At 39.1% G+C, this 14,723-nt stretch overlaps 1 protein-coding gene across 2 annotated transcripts in view; it reads left to right on the top strand.

The window, feature by feature from the left end:
- The window catches only part of OLFM2 (olfactomedin 2), a 54,888-nt gene that overhangs the window by 16,331 nt on the left and 23,834 nt on the right, over positions 1-14,723 (top strand). The gene's annotated exons all lie outside the window — the stretch shown is intronic.

Genomic DNA, 14,723 nt, shown 5'->3' with positions numbered 1-14,723 from the left:
TGCGGTCTTCAGTTACTGTGTAACCATACGACTCTCTGTGACACTGCCTGTCTTACTTTGTCCTGGATGGTGTTGCCGTGTCTACTTTACAGTCTGGGTATTGCTGTGCATATCTGACAGTATAGCTCTCTGGGTTTCTGCCTTTGCACACTCCCCCCTCCCCCAAGTCTCTTCCTTCCCCTTCATTAAGTATCTCACCATGTGCTGAATATTTATTCCCATAACAAGTTGGCCCAGAGAGGGAGCTGCACTGGGGCTGGGCATGATGCCACCTCCAGAGGTGGCTGGGATTGCCTCCCCCCACTTTACTGGCAAAGCATCAGGACTGCCCACAGCTCCAGGGGAAATGAAGCCAAAAATAAGATTAATAGTGACAGAACCAACCCTCACTGACCCCAACCCCAGATAAAAGTGCAGGAAAGTGCTTTCCGCTGGAGAGTATGACAGTGATCAGCCTATTGAGTATCACACCTCTACTCCCCAAAAGTGCATTCTTTCCTGTATCTCTACTTCTCCTCTCTGTCCTCAGTAGACTGCTCTAAAACTCCCCACCCCTATATTTCCAGGGTTTAGGGAAAAGAGAATGTGTCCTAGCTTCTAACAGTGAGATAGAAATTGCCCCCAACCCATAATAGCTTTTACAAGTAGAGTTTACCTCACCTCCTTGAAATGGAAGGAGAAAGAAGAGGATGAGGAAATGTAATCAGCATATGGGACATTTTTAAAAATTATTTTTTATTATAGCTTTTTATTTACAAGATAATATGCATGGGTAATCTTTCAGCATTGATCTTTGCAATCTTTTGCAATCTTCTGTTCCAACTTTTCCCCTCCTTCCCCCCATCCCCTCCCCCAGATGGCAGGTAGACCAATACATGTTAAATATGTTAAAGTATATGTGCATTTGGGTCATTTTGAGAGCTCTTCCTGAGGATGATTAAGTGCCTGCCTAAAACACATGGCAGATTTGGAACCAAAGTCTAGGCCTTCAGGTATGATCATATGTTTCCAAATAAGAATATGCTTAACTCAAGGAGAGAAATAGGGGAGGGAGGGATTTATGAGGAGACATGATTCAGAAATGATGCCTCAGATTCATAGACTGTCAGAAATGAAAGAGATCTTAGAAGTGGAGAAATTGAGGCTCAGGAAAAGGAAAGAGTTTGCCCAAATCACATAGTGATACCACATGTCTAATTTTTCCTTCTATTGCTCAAAATTCCAGTTCCTGTTCCCCAGTGTCTAAAGAATAAAATACAAATTACATAGCCAGACACCAAAAAGCTTCCACAACCTGTCTTTCTAGTCTTAATTCATAACACACAGGGACTATATTTTTAAAAGTCTTTCTCTGGCATTGAACACTGGGTTCTGAACATAGTGCTTAATCAATGTTTGCTGGATTGGATTTTTTAAGACTAAACAAGGATTACTTCAGAGTACAGTCTGCCCCTTTCTTCAGGGAGCCCGTTGAACCTCCTGAGGTTTATTAGTTTGGAATCTTTTCAAGGTCTAAGGTGTGGAAAAGGGGTGACTAGAAGGATAAAATAGAAAGTATTTTGACAAACTGGAGCCTAAACAGACAGGCAACCAGTATTTTAGGGGGGGGGTGAAGATCATTTTATATGAGGATCCATTGAAGGAACTACGGGAGAGATAAGACTGATAAGATGGGGGTTAGATATATTACTGCTTTCAAATATCTAAAGAGTTGTGAAAGAGATATTGGTTTTATTCTATCTACCACCTTTCCTTTCCTCCAGTACAGAAGTAAGCTCCTTGATGACAAAATCTCGTTTCATTTTTTTGCATCCCTGGTGCATACTACTGTGCATTATACATATAGTAAGTACTTTTAAAATGAGTTATGGCAAGTTAGATTTTCTCTCAATATAGGAAGAATTTTCTAATTGGAACTGTCCAAACAGTGATAGAACCAATTGTCCCTATTCATCAAAGGCTGGGTGAATATCTGTCAGGGAGATTATCGAAAGATATATGAGGCATTGAGGTGGCTCAGCCAGAGTCAAGAAGATGAGTTCAAGCCAGCTTTAAATCCAACTGTGTGATTCTGGGCAAGCAACTTAATCTCCACTGGAGAAGGAAATGGCAAACCACTCCTGTATCTTGCCAAGAAAACTCCATGGACAGTATTGTTGTGCTATGATCATGAAGAGTTGGACTTGATTGTGAGCAACAACAATGAACATAACAAGTCATTCTTCTAGTAGGGATAGGAGTTGAGTGACTTCTGAAGTCCCTTTACATCTAGGATTCAGTGTGGTTCTATATTTGTCTTGTTCTGAGTACTAGGCATTTATTGATGTAGTCTAAAATGACATTAGTTATATCACACTATATTAGATACCTCCCCAGCACTACACCCCCACCCCCACCAGTTTTTCCCCACAGAGAAAATAGCTGCCTATTCCAGGCTTCTCCCAAATCCATTTGCCCTTGTTTACACTGAAATAAATATGAATTAAATGAATAATAAACTCTGTAGTGTTGTTGAAAATAATGCTGCCCCCCCAAAAAAAAACCTCCCAAGAGAATTCAGCACCATGGCCAGTGACCAAGGGACTTCATTACACTCTGAGACAGCTCCCTACCTCTTTTCCTATTGTCTGTTTGAGATAAAAGAACTTCAGAATTTCTGGTTTCAGGGGGAAAAGCAAAGAGATGGTTTTGTGGAAGGCCAAGAGGCAATATCTTTAGGGAAAAAGAAAAGACTATCATCCAAGTTAGACATCTGAGGAAATAGCTTAACAAGTTAGCTCCCACTCTGATTAATCCGTGTATATTACAAGCTCTGATTACTCCATTGGTCAAAAGATTTATTTTTTTATAGATCCTGTGTGGATTTACAGCTGCCTTAGTGCCATGAGAATGTGGGCTTGGAATGAATTGGGTCCTCATGATAGCCTTTTGCATTCCTTCCCCTGTGGCTTTCCCCAGAAGTACTCTTGCTCTCTGTCCTTCTCTATCTCTGTATTTCTGTGTATGCTAGTATCTCTCCATATCTATTTATTTATTTGTGTGTATCTTCCAGTAGCTATGTCTTTGCATGTATCTCTCTGTGTGCCTGAATTTCTCTGTCTTTATCAGTTTGTGTCTACCTCTCTGTATCCCCTTGCTTTCTCTATATTTGCGCATCAGAGACTCAGCATAGTATCACATACTGAGTCTGGAGTTAGAAAGGATTATTTGAATCCTGCCTCCTGCACTTACAATGGACAAGTTATTCGTCAATTTCTTCATCTATAAAACAGGGATACCTGTAGCAGTAATTGCCTAGCAGGTTTGTTATGAGACAAATATATTTTATGTTCATAAAGTACTTTCTGGATCTTAAAGTACTCTATAAATGTGAACTATTATTCCCCTTAACTCTATATCTCTATATCTCCCTTTGTATCTCTATATCTCCCTCTATATCTCTAATCTCCTTCTGTATCTCTGTGTGTCAGGCTCTGTATGTGTGTATATGTGTGTGTGTTGCTATATGTTATTGTGTGTCATGTAGCTTATCCATATGTATTCGATTTTCTTTCTGTATATGTCTGTGTGTGTATCTTCTCTATCTCTGTGTCTCTGGATTTTATGTCTCTCTTTATGTATGTCACAATATATCTGTGTCTTTGTATGTGTCTTTGGCTCTCTATTTCTTTTTATCTGTATGTCCCTCCATCCAAAAGAGCCCAGGCTTGAAAGATAGCACTGTTGTCCTCTTGCATTCAGTTGACACTGAGGTAGTGCAAAGTGTAGTGCAAAGTTAAAATAAAAGGCAAAAATCTAGTGTTAGCTGATTTCAGTACCTGTATCTCAATAATTATATCAAGTATATTTATGTCTAACTCACTTTTTCTTTGTCTTCCTGGGTGTGTGTCTCTCCCTTTCCATCTTTCCTCTGTATCACTATTTCCAACACTATTATTTCTCTTCTTTCTCTTTCTGCCTCCCTTCTCTTCCTCTCTTTTCTTTTCTACTTATCTTTTTCCTTCTCTATCACTTTTCTATCTTCTCCCTTCTCTCTGTTTTTCTCGTTCATTGACTCTCATTCTCTAGCTCTCTGCTTATCTCTATATCTTCCTTTCAGATATTGTCTTTCCATGTCTTCTCTGCATCTCCTTAACTGCCTTTTTCTCCCTGTTTCTGTGCTTTCTCTGAGTCTGTTTTCTCTATCTGTCTCCCCCTGCCATATTTCTCCCTCTTTGCCCCTCTGCTTGTCTCTGTTCTCCTCACTCTAATTTTCCCCTTTCTCTTTACTTCTTTTCCTCCCTCCCCATCACTCTCTCTGTGTGTCTCTCCTTCTGTCTCCCTCTGTTTCTGTCTCTTTCTGAAACTGTCTCTGTGTCTCTGTCTCTGTATCTCTGTCTATTTCTGTGTGTTTCTTTTTCTTTCTTCTCTGCCTTGCCCTCATAGAGTTTCCACTCCAATGACTGGAATATTCTTCCTCCTCCTCTTAGCTTCCCTCGATTTCTTCAGGACTGAGCTCAAATTCCATCTTCTTCAGGAAATCTTTTCCTGGCTCTCTTTGAACCTAATACTAGTGCTTTCTCTCTGAGATTATCTTCTGTCTATTCATGTATATCATGTAGGTACATTTTATTTAGTTGTTGCTTCTCTCATCAGAATATAAATAAGTTCCTTGAGGGTAGGGACTATTTTGGAACTTTTTTTGTATCCCCAGCGCTTAGCAAAGTGCCTAGCACATAATAAATGCTTAACAAATTCATGTTGACTCACTCTAATACACAGCATTATATGATACTGAATGATGAATGCATCAGAGATTGTCAAACCAGGTGCCATATGAGATCTATAAGAGGTAAGAGGTACATCTTTAGTGAATGGAAAATTAGGGAAAAATTTTGGAACAGATAACATTTGAGCTGTATTTTAAAGGAGGGATAGGAATTCAATAGGTAAAGAGGGAGAGGGAAGAGGAAACTGCCAATATAGGGAACACTCAGATCAATCAATAGACCTTTATTAAATGCCTTCTATATGCCAGCCACTGTGTTAATTCTGAGGATAAAAAGAAAAGCAAAGGCACAGACAGAAGGGAACATCAGATTTTTAGGCAACAGAAAGTTGGCCAGTTTGTCTGGAGCACAGAGTATATAGACAAAAGTTATATGAAATAAGATTAGAAAAGTAATTTGGCATCCAATTGTAGGGAAATGGGAATGCCCACAAAAGAGTTTGAATTTCACTCATCAGATCTATGTGTAAGACAGACTATTATTGGAATATTATGAAGGACAGATTAAAGGTGATAGAATAGAGGCAGGAAGACTTTTTATGATGCTATTGTAATAGTCTAAGCATGTGGTATATAAGGATCTGTGTACTAGAATGGTGGCAGTGGAAACTGAAAGGAAGAGATGATTGCAAGAATTGTTACAAAGATAATCAATAAATTCTGGCAATTGATTGGACAAAAGAGAAAAAAGAGTCAAAGATAGTCCTACACTTTTATTTTGTTTTGTTTTTACTGGGGCTGGGAGGAGTTGAGGTTGGTTTTTAGTATGGGAAGTTAGGAGATGGTGTTTTCACTGCCAAAAATATTGACACCAGGAAGAGGACCAAATTTTAAGATAAAAATCTGTTGAGTTTGAAGTGCCAGTGGGATGTCCATGTGGAGTGTACTGGGACAGTTGGAAATGTGGATCTGAAGCTCAGAAAGGAGGAGGAGTATAGAGCCAAAAAGATGAGATTGTCACTCCCAGAGCATCTCCTCACCACGCTATCTACACTCCAGCTATCATCCTCATCTTTCTGTATACCTCCTCTTCCCAATATACCTTTATATTCCAGCCATGGGTCTCCTGATTCTAATATTTGAGTTTTTACATTATGTCTCTTGGAACCAGGTCTTCTTGCTACTTCCCAACAATCTTCACATCATGCTGCCTCATAAGTAACCAACCCCTTTCCAGACTCACCTTATGTGCTGACTTCCTTCATTAGAATAAAAATTTCTTGAGGGCAGGAACTATCTTGCTTGTTTGAATTTGTATCCTCAACACTCAGCATAATGCCTGCCACACAGGAATGTTTAATAAATGTTTTGTCTCCCTAATAAGGGAAATTAGCCTGAAAGCCAAGAAATCTCTCTCTCTCTCTCTCTCTCTCTCTCTCTCTCTCTCTCTCTCTCTCTCTCTCTCTTTATATATATCCCTTTGTCTCTCTGTCTCTGAATCTTTTTGTGTTTTTCTGTCTTTCTGGATCTTTCTGATTCTGTGTCTTCTTGCATCTGTAAGTTTGTCCCTTTCTGTGGCTTTGATTCTGTCTCTGGATCTGTCTGCCTGCCTGTTTCTGTTCCTCTTGTCATTTGCTTTCTCCTTCCCTCCTCTGTCTCTATGTCTGTCTGTCTCTCTCTCTGTCTCTGTCTCTTTTTCAATCTGTCTCTGAGTCTTTCTGTATTTTTCTGATTCTGTCTTCTTGCATCTATAAGTTTGTCCCTTTCTGTGGCTTTAGAGTCTCTCTCTCTCTGTCTGTCTGTCTGTCTGTCTCTCTCTCTCTCTCTCTCTCTCTCTCTCTCTCTGTCTCTCTGTCTCTCTGTCTCTCTCTCTCTCTCCCTCTCTGTGTGTGTCTCTCTCTTGTTTTTGTCTCTATGTCTCTCAATCTGTCTGTCTGAATGTTTCTGTGTTTTTCTTTCTGGGTTTTTTTGATTCTGTGTCTTGCATCTGTAAGTCTCTCTCTCCCTCTCTCTTATTTCTATCTGTCTGTCTGTCTATCTGTCTCTCTCTCTCAATCTACCTGTCTCTGAATCTTTCTGTATCTGTAAGTGTGACCCTCTCTGTAGCTTTGATTCTGTTTCTGGATCTGTCTACCTACCTGTTCTGTTCCTCTTGTCATTTGCTTTCTCCTTTCCTCCTCTGTCTCTATGTCTGTCTGTCTGTCTGTCTGTCTGTCTCTATGTCTCTTTTTCAATCTGTCTGTCTCTGAGTCTTTCTGTATCTTTCTGATTCTGTCTTCTTGCATCTATAAGTCTGTCCCTTTCTGTGGCTTTAGATTCTCATTCTCATTCTCTCTTTCTCTCTCTCTCTCTCTCTCTCTCTCTCTCTCTCTCTCTCCTCTTTCTGTCTCTCTCTGTCTCCCTCTCTGTGTGTGTCTCTCTCTTATTTTTGTCTCTATGTCTCTTTCTCAATCTGTCTGTCTGAATCTTTCGGTGTTTTTCTTTCTGTCTTTCTGGGGTTTTTTTGATTCTGTGTCTTCATGCATATGTAAGTCTATCTCTCCCCCTCTGTTTCTCATTTCTATCTGTCTGTCTATCTCTCTCTCTCTCTCTCAATCTGCCTGTCTCTGAATCTTTCTATATCTGTGTGACCCTCTCTGTGGCTTTGATTCTGTCTCTGGATCTATCTGCCTATCTGTTTCCATTCCTCTTTGTCATTTGCTTTCTCCCTCTGTATCTTTTATCTCTTTTCCTCTGTCTCTCTGTTTCTGCCTCTGTCTCTCTCTCCCCTCTAATGCATTTATCAATGGTTTGGATGAAAGCCTAAATGGCATGCTAATAACACTTACAGGTGACACAAATCCTAGAGGGATTTTTAGCATGTTGAATGATGTAATTAGGATCCAAAAGAACACGCTAGACTGGATCAAAGAAGATGAAATGCAATAGGCACAAATGTAAAATCTCATATTTGGCTTCAGAAAGCCAACTGCACAAGTACAGGGGTGGGGAAGCATGGCAAGACACCATTTGGTGTGAAAAAGACCTGGGAATTTTAATAGACTGCAAGTTCAGTATGAGCCAACATTGTGGTATGGCAGCAAAAAAGCTATTTCAATCTTAGGCTATATTCAGTTCTTTGCATTTCCAGAAGCCTAGTGTCCTGAATGATGACAGTCAGAGCCCCACTGTTCTCTGCCCTGTTCAGAGTACATCAGGAATGTTGTGTTCTGTTCTGGGTACCACATTTTAGGAAGGATATCAATGATCTGGGCAGCAAAGATGCTAAGGGGACTGGACACTATGTCAGAAGGGGTCAAAGGAATTGGAGATGTTTAGTTTAGAAAAGAGAAGACTTCAGAGGAGGATGCTTTAGTTATCTTCAAATATGGCATTAGTTTTGTTCTACTTGGTTCCAAAGGACAAAATGAGAAACAATGGATAAATTTTTCAAGGGGATAAATTTCTCTTCCATATAGAAAAACATTTCCCAATAATTAGAACTATTCAGTAATGAAACAAGCCTAAGAAGGGAACACCCTAAAGTAGAAGGAAGCATCCAGTCAGAGGTTTGATGACCTCCAGGGACAGGTTAGTTATAGAGGGGATTCCATGGTCTTGCCTTGGATGAAGCAGATAACTTCTATGGTCCCTTCCATCTTATTTCTTCATGCATGTTGAGTTGAAAGGCAGCTTATTGTATTGTGTAAAGCAGTAGATTTGGAGTTAAAAAGAGCTGAGTTCAAATCTTTTACTGATTTATAAATTTCTTTTTATAGCTTTGTTTTTTACATATCCTTTACTGATTAATAAATTTACTAGCTGTACAATCCAGGCAAGTTATTTGAGCTCTCTCAGCTTCAGTTTCCTCATAAATTACATAAATCATCTGTCTTACAGGGCTGTTGCAAAGATCAAATTAGATACTGTCTGTAAAGCACTTTTTGAACTTTAAAGCACTATGTAAATAATGGATCATTATTGTTTCAACTCAGGATGTCATCTTGGATTCAAGGATAGGAGGGACATCAAGAGAAAGGTTTAGGCCTATGATAGTTGGTAGAGGGTGGAGTTGCAAATGCCTGTGGCCTGGATCAGATAGGGAGAAGTGGGATGTGGTGCTTCCAATTTCCATAATCCTGCCTTTTCCTATCCTGCCCATTCAGGTGTCCCTTTAGGACCCAGCAGGCCAAGCTCCAACTCCAAGATGGGAACATCTGGTAAGGTTGCAGCTGGGCAAGCTCATCCTGAAAAGGGAGCTGATTGCAGGGAGAAAGTGGGGAGGGGTGCAACAAGAAAAGAATAGTCTCAGGGAGGCTCAGTCAGACCACGTGCTGATGCTGCTGACCCTCAGAGTAGTTTGGCCTAAGAAAGTAGAGAGAGGGAAATAGCATAAAGATCTGCACATCTGCTTGCTCACCCTTCCACTTTAGGGCCCTGGAGTCCAGTCCATGACTCAGCTTGTATATTCTGAGCTATCTATTTGGGGTATTTGTCTCTAATCTGTTTGTGACCCTTTCTCTCAGTGCCTCCCTGTATTATGTGTCTCTATGGTTCTCTCCCTCTCTCTCTCTCTCTCTCTCTCTCTCTCTCTCCCTCCCTCCCTCCCTCTCTTTCTCTCTCTCTCTCTCTCTCTCTCTCTCTCTCTCTCTCTCTCTCTCTCTCTCTCTCTATATATATATATATATATATATATATATGTATATATATATATATATCTTTGTAGCTTTATCACAGTTACAAAACCGGTTGAAAAGGGACCTCAGAGAGCATCATTAATGTAGCAAAGTACCTCTTCTAAAGCAGTTTACTTCTTGGTCAGTCTATGTGACTTTGGAGGCATGAGATAAATTGATGCTGTTAATTCCTATGTGCAGATTTTGTTTTCCAATAAAAAAGGTACTTATAAAGATATTGCAATTAGAATGATTCCATTAAATTGGCTACCCTCCCTGCCTCCTCCCCACCTTGAATCCATTGTCTCCTGAGCACTTTAGTTCAGACCCTGTGCTTAACCCCAGTGGAAAGCAGGCAGATGAGCAAGTGTGTGAGTATCAAAGTTGGCCAAAGGGAAGTTGATTGGCGGTCCACAAGTATGTGAAACCTGCAGCAAAGGTAAGCTGTCTGCTACACATCAAGTTTTGTTAGGCCATATGTGAGCAAATTTACGCATATTAATGGATCAGGATATGCAATGAGATGGGAAGGGTTCCCCTCCTCTTCATAGAAATACTCATTCTTTATAACCCTCTCCCTCTCCCCAGGGTTAGAGTATGGTATTAGAGCTAGGAAAGTTCCAGGGTTAATTGAGGGCAGTTGAGTGCAGGAGAAAGAATACTTAACTCTCAGATATATCTTGCATTCAAGTCCCAAATTGCCACTTACTACTATGCAAGTCACTCCCTTATTAATTTTTTCATCTGTAAAATGAACAGGTTGGTCTAGATGACCACTGACATTTCTAAATAGAGGTCACTCTGACCCACTTGGCTGTAACCTTCCACCTCTTGGGCCTGTAACTGTGGCATATGCTGTACCACTAAGAAATGTAGGTGTCATTTTTCAAAGTCTTTATCAAAGTCAAACAATGGGAGCAGGTCCAATTGGGACTTTGTGGGATGGATGTTTTAAGGTATAGTGACAAGAACTCAAGAAGTCCTAAATCTTGATTTTGACACTTAATATCAGGGAGATCTTAGGTAAGTAATTTCCTGTCTTTGAGCTTTCTTATCTGTGGAGAATCTTTAAATATATAAAGACATATAAATTATCTGTCTATAAAATACATATTTCCTGTATTATATAATGTATATATAATATATAATGATTTATGTATCTCACATAATTCATATATCACATATATAATTTATATGTAATATAAGATACAGGGATATGTATAGATAAAAATGATTTATATTTTATGTAAATTTAATTTTTATTTATATAAATTTATATTTATGTAAAAACCAGGATATGTAATTTTATATACAAACAGGGATATACAATACAGGAGTATGCATTATATATAGGTATACAAACACACATACATATACAGAGATATATAATGCAGGGATATGTATTAAATTATATATAAATTATATAGCAGATAGATGGCATAATGGATAGAGCACAGGCCCAGAAGGATCTGAGTTCAAATCTGGCCACACTTCCTGGTTGTGCGACTCCAAATCACTTAATCCCATTTGCCACACAAAATAAATAATGTAAAATATATATATATATATATATATGTATGTATATATATGTTATAGATATATATGAGTTATATCTAAATCATATATAATACAGGGGTATGTGTTTTATAAATGTACAGTAGATAATTTTTTAAAAATCAGAACTATGATCTTATCAGCATGGGTTGCTCCTCATGAGAAATCTCCTTTATCTCCTTTATCTACTGTGCAACTATTAGCCTTAAAGAATTGCTTGGAACACACAGAGATGAACTGACTTAACCAGGGTTATACAATTGGTACAAATCAGAGAAGGAACTTGAAACTGTCTCCTTGCCTGTGAGGTCAGACTTCTATTTAATCTAATTTGCCATGTTGGCACTCTAATACTAATTACATGAAATAGTAAAAACATACAAAGACCCTCTAGTATTATTGGAAATAACTATGGAAACCTTGGAGAGCTGTGTACATAAAAGCTATTATTATTATTGACCATGATTCTCCCTGTCCTAGGTCCTGAAGCTTCCTGATGGATGAGTAGGGTCCCTAGTACCTCCTGAGTCTGAAACGAGTCTTCTGCATTGAGCCACATGATCCCCAAGAGAAAGAGAAATTACTGGTGGAGTTGAGGTCACAATCTGGGATTGGAATTGGGTGTTAGTCTGGGGTGAGCAATCAAGGCTCAGTCTATGACTAGACTAGAGTGATTAAGGATTAGAGGGATGGAATTAAGGGTTTTACCTGGGGCTGGGAAGCCATCTACGCTTGTTATCTCTATTTCTTCTCCAACCATTTATCTCTCATCCCATCATACCATTGAAAATATTCTCTTTAAGGTTACCAACAAAGTTTTAACTGCTCAATCTAATGAACTTTTCTTTGTGACCTTTTGTTGACCCACATCTTGTCCCACATACTCTCTTCCCTGGCTTTTGTGACACTTTTTATTGTCTTCCCATAAAACCCAGTCAGTAAAGAGCTCCTCCTCTCTTTAGCTACCCACCACCATCAGGAGGGAAATGCATGATCCAGCTACCAAATAATTCTTGGGTCTCCTTTAATCTTGCTCTGCTACTTATCCCCACATGCTGTCCAGGTACACAATCCTCCCCTCAGTTCTAAAGTTGGATAGATTCTTCCCAATCCTCTTGCCTCTTCTCCATAGATACAAACAGCTCTTCCAGGTTTCTCAGTATTTACTCTTGCCTAAAGAGAGGAAATCTAGAAAAGATATCTTGTAACCTTATCTAATATAGTGATTGGATGAATCACTATAGATCTCTGGTCACATGAGAATTTAGAGTTATTCTAGGTCTATAATCTGATTGTCTCCAAAATTGGTGATTGGTCCCAGGCCTCAGGTCTGGGTCATATCCTAAGGTGCTTCTGGGCATAAGCTTCCCTCTAAGGATATATCTACAGGGTGTCAGGAAAGTGACTAATAAACTTCAGTTCATGATTTAAAGTGAGAGAAAGTGCTTATTTCAGTGTCTTCAGCACCATCATAGAACTGTATATGAGTAAACAAATGTTGGAATGGAATTTCAAATACTTTTATTTACAACAAGAACATCTTTTGGTAGTGACTTAGAGAAGCCTGAGTCCAATGTAAGCATTTTAGGAGATTCCATTTCCATCACTGACTGACTGACTATGAACATATCTCCACCATAGTTCAACCAAAGGTTGTAGGGACCTGTCCCTTGAGTTTGCTAAGGCAGGAAGCCTCAAGGGTTCTTACAACTTAAAGGTATGGCTGCAATAGCCCAATGACTATCACCACTCTGTAACTTGGGAACATCAAGGAAAGGAATACAGTTAAATGCAAACGACTAGGAGTGATGTTGCACTCTTATCAACTAAATGTCCTTGCTGGAACTGTTCATGGTTTCCCCATCCACCCTCCTCCCTGATTGTTATCCTCTCTGTTTGTCCTTTGTTCTTAGAGCCATCCATCTCACAAGACAGGAAAGTCCATGTGTCTGGGGTAGGGGTTCCTGAGGTTGCCATAGCATTTTATTTTATCATGTCTATTTTCTTCCCTTTCTAAAATCTGGGAAGTATAAGCCTGCCAGAGTGGAAAGAATGGCATGAGGTTGGCAGGGGAGAATTGGTTCATAAAGCCTATGAAAAATCATGAGGGTCCCCTCAGGCTTAAGCCACCCACATTCACTGCTATGTTTGTGCACTGCCACCACCCCCAAATTAGTGAAAAGAAAAGAGATAAAGCATTGCAAAGATCAGCTAAAAGAATTGGGCCTGATGGGTAAGGAGAAAAGAAGACTTAGGGGGCCATGAGAGCTGTCATTCTGTATTTGAAAGGTGTCATGTGGAAGAGAGGTTTCAGTAGTGTTTGCTTAAAAGGGTAGAACTAGAAATTAATGAATAGTTGTTGAGGAGAATAATGAATAATAATTGAGGATATCCCAGTCATACATTAAATATTTCTTAAGCACCTATCATGTCCTGGGCACTGTGTTAAGAATACAAAGAAAGGCAAAGGATAAATACCTGTCCCCAAGGAATTCACAATCTACTGGGAGAGACTACATGGCAAAAACTGTACGCAGAATAAATAATCAACCAAGGAAGAGATATTTAGAATTTGGTCCAAGGGACCAAAAATAAAATTCTTCCTAAAAAGTAGAGCCCAAATGGGCTACCTTGGAAAGGGAGTTTCTGGTCATCAAGTATGTTCAGGCAGAATTGTGACTGACCACTGGTAATGTCGTAGAGGAGATTCTGGTTGAGGAACTACCTAAATGATTCTTAAAAGTTCCTTCCAATTCCGGGATCCTGTGATTTTAGAAAAAGTGCCTGTATATAGGGATATGAAGGGTCTTTTTCAGTTGCTGCCTTGGAATATACTGCTTGGATCTCTCACTCTTCTACCCGCTTGATGTACAAATACACAAAGCATAGAGAACAAAAAGGCAGATTGGACCTCATAAGATATCCCTGAGATTTGGTGAGCTTAGACTTATGATGGGAACATGGCTTTAGAAGGATATGCTGTATTCAAAAGGAATAAAATAAGTCAAAGGCAAGACTGGGGTAGGTGGCAGCATGGAATAACTCTAAATGACAAAAGGAGTTTTGGAAACATATGATAAGCCTGGAACGTAGACATGCTATAGAAGTGAAGGGAAATACCTCAATTATCTCAACTTCTGCTAGAACATTCTTTCAGCTCAAGGTGGAAAGTTAATTACTTCTTGACTTGCATCCTTTATTCCATCCTTGAGGAACAATGGAGGAGCTGACAAAAAAAAAAAAAAAAAAAAAACAAAAAACTCCTATTCTGTCTAATTCTCACCAGATCAAGAGAAAGTGATTGATAAGCTAGAAATGATGGGAAATTTGAGAGAAGACAGCCCTCAATCTTGGAATTTGTAATGGAGGAAACGAAAGCAGAGTATAGTCTGATATACTAGATTTAGAGAGAATTGATTTCAAAATCTTCAGGAAGAGGATAAGTGGAATCCCATTAACCAAAAGTCTACTGTGAAGTCAATCCAGGAGGAACAGGTCAATCTCAAGAAAGAAATGCAAAAACATAAAGAAAACAAGCTCTGATGAAAGAAAAAGCTATCTAGAGCAACTAATGTGGATGCACAGGGAATTCATTGACCAACTTAGGTTTTCAAAAAGGCACATACAGATAATGGAAGAAAGACAGATAATAGGATAAAATTTAAAATGTGTCCTAATTCTTTTAGATTGATATATGAAGAGTATTAAATTCAGAATGAGAAATTGGTGAGAGAATTTAAGGACAACAGCAAGGATTGTTAAGGATGTTTTGTTTTGTGAGGTTTTTTTTAGTTATATTAGGGGAA

This window comes from Sarcophilus harrisii, chromosome 1 (genome assembly GCF_902635505.1).
Source record: "Sarcophilus harrisii chromosome 1, mSarHar1.11, whole genome shotgun sequence".
NCBI lineage: Eukaryota > Metazoa > Chordata > Mammalia > Dasyuromorphia > Dasyuridae > Sarcophilus > Sarcophilus harrisii.
The sequence above is the reverse complement of the archived record's forward strand: the minus strand, read 5'-3'. Positions and strand labels throughout refer to the sequence as shown.